Raw genomic sequence first — 4,834 nt, 5'->3', positions numbered from 1 at the left:
TTCATCACTCAAAATTAATTCCCCCTAATCTAAACCCCTCCAGCAGTTTTAAAACCCTATGGAACCTTCTTTCATTTAATCTAAACCCTTAGATCGAGATCTAATGGCCTTTAATCAATTGAACATGGCATATAGGACAAAACACCCTTTCCACCTAGGATGTACACTTGTCCTTTTGATCCTCTGCTCCCACCAACTCCCTGGACAGGTGGCAAACATCCAGGAGCTCATTCAAATGATCTTAGCCACTCATTCAATCTAGAGGGGATTGAATAGGGCAAAAGGCTCAAAATAAGCCTCATTATTCATGCCATAGCTCTCTCTCTCTCTATCCAAGCCTTCCCATACCCAGCCTCCAGCCCTTCTGAGCTCAAAACTTCTCCCACAGTCATTCCCGACCAAATCCCGCCGGTCAAGACCTATCTCTGGCGATCTTCCGACGAGATCAATACCCAATCCGTCCAAGGCTTGTACCAGACGATTCGTGGCGTGTCGGAGCTTGGACTCAACTAGGAACTTAATCGTGGACAGTCTACAAGCTCAGAGAATCCAAAAATGGTTCAATCCGTCCGTTAAATCAATGTAAATCTCTAAACCTAGCTTAGGACACTTAGTTAGATTTAACTTTTCATCGAGTCATTTATCTGCCATGAAACGAATTCCCTAGAATTTTTGTTCACTATTTTAATTTAGATTTAAAATTTTAAGTCGTTTCATTGTCTGGATCGCCTGAACGAACCATTTTAGTTGATTAGGGTTCGGTATACACAGTTTTATAACTGTGTGATGTCTGGACCGTTGATCTTATGATCAACGGTCACGATTCAGGTTCTTTCGCGGTCTGTCCGACCGCGCAGAGCATTCCGCTGTTCTGATTTCTCGCCCGGCTGCATCAGAACCGTCGGTTCCCAAAGGCGGAAGATCGGACGGCTGGCGACGCCGTCCGACGTATTTTAGTGTCCCGCGGTATCATGATCTCAATCATTCAACGGCGGCAAAATCATTGGCCCACCGCCACCGCGGTTTCCTTGAACCAACCGCGCGCTGCCACGTGTGTATTCCGCCGCCATCTGTTAATTAAGTAGTTTTAATTAATTTTAAAACTAATTAATTTCCAGAAACTTCAATAAAATATTAAAAAATAAATACTTCTCAAAAAATTAAGTGTTATATATCAAATTACTCAGATTTTCAAGACCTTTAATTTAAAAATAGAATCACTTAAAAATATTTTACATAGTTTAAGTAATTTTAAATATTGATTATTTAATTATTTGATTATTTTAATTATTATTTAATTAAAAATAAATCTAATTTTTTTTTAAAAAAAAATTCCAAGAAAAATATTTTAGTCCATTTTTAACTTTCAGAGCATATTTCTAAAATTATTTGAGGAAATTATAGTAATAATTTGAATTATTTAATTAATATATAATTAAATATTTTATCAAATATTTTAAAAAATTAAAAAATTTATTTTCAAAATAATTTGAAAATCAGTGGGTCTCTCAACCCCTCAAAATTTATTTTAATTATATTTTCAATCATTTTATTTTAAAATATATATATTTACATATATATGTATTTATATATTTGTATAATTTAAAATCTACTTTTAAATTATATATGTTTAAATCCTCAAAAAAAAATTGGAGAGATCCCCTTTGGAATTTTAAGCATGGGCTGAATATATGAATTGAATTTATGGGGAATTGATTAGTGAATAATTGCATGTTAATTATTCACTAATCATATCATTAGCCATCTTAACTAATGTTATTTCTTGCATGCTTAGGAAACACACACCACTTAGTCTAAGGCTCTCCTAGATTTAGGTATTGAATGTGTTTATGTGGTTCATGCATGCCTTATGTATTGAGTATGAGGGTTAGTTCAAACATTGATTCAAGCCCATTAAATTAGTGACACAATTAAGGACAATAATTAAGGACCCATGCATAGAAAACTTAGAAAAATTCCCATAATTAGGATTCATTAAGAAATTGATTATTTAATGAATTTTAATTTAAAAATTTATTTAAATTGAAATTAATTCATCTGAATTTTAATGTATTTTATTTGAATTTGTTTTGCATATTTGATATACATTTTATTTTTAATGAATTTATTTAATTAATAATTACTTAAGAATTAATTAATTATTATTAAAATTTTAATGAAATTTGTTTTTGGATCTTAATTTTGTTAGATTGCAGAGGCAAATTAGAGTTGATTGAAATAGATTTTGTATTTTTATGAATTTTATTTTATTTATTTTGAATTTGAAATAATTAACCTTTAATTAAGGGTTAACCTTGATTAATTCTTATTTGAAGATTGATTTGTGGAAAATAAGAGTGAGTTTGATCCCTAAGTTGTGTAATGACTCTATGTTTACTAAGTTTAAATTTCACCCCTATTGAGTGTTTATGTATTCCTAGAGTTTTTCTAAGTTCACTAGACAAAACTCCTTAATTATTATCTTTAAATGTCATTAATACTCCTCAATGTATCTAACCCTGACTTGTATGCATATAATCATTTCACATCAAATTGGTGATCTAATGCTCCAAGAATAAATTATAAGGATTTATCAAAATCTTAAGTCATTAAAACTAATCAATTTGATAATTCAAATATAAAGAAATCATGAAATTAGACTGAATAAAGTAAATTGAAGGATGTGAGGCATACCCTCAACAAAACCCTTATCCAAAATTGGGAACATAAACATGCACATTTTGTGGGTAATTTATAAAAACCCACAAGTAATTAGAGGATTTACTTCACTGAACTTATAGAGCTCTAAAGTAAAATGATTGGATTAATGTCCAATTTATATTGATTTTTTAATTATTTGAGTTGAATTTCAACCCATGCACTTGAAAATTCCATTGAGACTAATGCAGTGCTCAATTAAGATCAAGAAAATTATAGGTATGTAGCACCCCAAAATAAATACATTCCAAAATTGAGATCAATACAAGGAATATTCATTGAATAAACATCAAAATTCAATGAATACATATACTTCATTTGCTCCATAAATAGTGAACATTTTGCCTTGAATTTATTTTTAAAATAAAGAGCTTGAAAATTTAAATCCATAGAATATTTATTTACTAATTTTGGTGGAGAGATGAAACTTATGGAAAATTTAAAAGTTTTAGGTTTAAAATTTTTTATTTATTTTCAGTTATTCAGTCAGCGCTAATTATGAAGGATTTTTGCAAGCAACAGCTAACGGTAGGACCATGTGGAAGGCAGTAGTGGTCAGCCATGCGACATTGCTCGAGTGGTTACTTAAGAACATTGGAGTTCTTAACAAATGTTGGATCTGTGTTGTAGAGATCAAGGGCTACGATCAGGCCAGATCAAAAACTCATGCGACTAGTAGTTTAGTCCAATCGGTTCTACCATTTAAAATGATGAAATCAAGATCGTTGAAATCAAATAGATGAAATCAATGGTACAGACCCTGTCTTCCTTCTCAAGATGATAGAAACCCTAGTTTAAAGTTTGTCTTTTAGCTCAATTTTTGATAGGCTAAATAAGTTAGAGATTTAAATAGAGATAGGATAAGATGGAAGGAAAAATGAGGATGTATTTTTGAATGGTTTTCATGAGGTTTCCTAAAGCCTATTTAGAATCCTAGGCAAATGTCTAGGGTTTAGGTTTTCCCTATATACAGGTGATCTCTGGAGGAGTTTGGTGACTTGTTTTCTTCTTTTAGATCTCATGTATAACTTTACAAAATGACTTGAGTTCAAATTAGGGAAGGATATGAAGTTGAATGGATTGGGCGAACAAATTGGTAGTTACCTCCTCTCATCGACAACAAACTCCAAATGACTATAAAATGATAAGAAACTGAAGAGGGAGATAGGAAAAAAAATGAAATACCAAGAGCTCTAGAGGATGGCTGGAGTAAATGTTAGGGTCGAATGAGTCTCTCATATGTTTTGCCCCTATTTCAGGAGTTGGAGCAGTTGTGAATGGCTAGGATTGCTCAAGGATAGTGTCTTGATGCTTGACACCTATCTTAGGCCATTAGACACTAGAGTGGATAGTCGGAGTAGAGAGGAAGCTGCCTTGGGCCATTTTCAGGTAAAGGGGACCACTCAGCTGACTGGGCTAGACCAGTGGCCAAGCTGGGTTGGGCTAAAGGAAGGTTCTAACGTCCATTAAGATAGTTGGATGGGCCTAGGTTGGGAGAAAGGTGCTTGAGCTAGGTGTGTTGATCGATCAAGCCTATTTTGAGAGGTTTAGTTGGCTATATGACAAGCTAACTGGTCAAGCAGTTGGGATGGAGTCCAAGGTATGGTAAGGTTATTGTTTGGGTCAATTGAGAGGAGTATGAAACCATTGAGTTGATGTATGAGCAAAGGAATGGGAATGTAGTGAGGTTTAACCAAGTTTGAGTGAGTTGACTTGGTCAAACCCATTAGTATTTGACTCACAAATGGTTGGGAAGTGTTCAAGACATGGAATGAAGTGAAAGTGAAGGCTTGATGAGCTTGCTTTGTTTGGATAAATTGGATTGACCTTAATCAGCTTGGGCTCTGTTGACCAAGTTAACTGCTAACTAAGTTAGAGAGATCAGCCCTAATCAACTCATTAGGAGTGATATTCAAAAGAATTTATTGAAGTTTGAAGTTCATTTGAAGCTAGATTGGAGGTAGGTGATGTATATGATCAATAAGGCTAGCTTGAGCTATCCCAACTAGGTATGATGGGTTAATTGATAGTTGAAGGATTTAATAATGAATGCTCTACCACACGAAGCTCCTAACAAAATAATTTGATTGATGATTGAGGTCAAGGGGTCAGTACA

This window comes from Dendrobium catenatum, unplaced genomic scaffold (assembly GCF_001605985.2).
Source record: "Dendrobium catenatum unplaced genomic scaffold, ASM160598v2 fragScaff_scaffold_306, whole genome shotgun sequence".
Lineage (NCBI taxonomy): Eukaryota > Viridiplantae > Streptophyta > Magnoliopsida > Asparagales > Orchidaceae > Dendrobium > Dendrobium catenatum.
The sequence above is the reverse complement of the archived record's forward strand: the minus strand, read 5'-3'. Positions refer to the sequence as shown.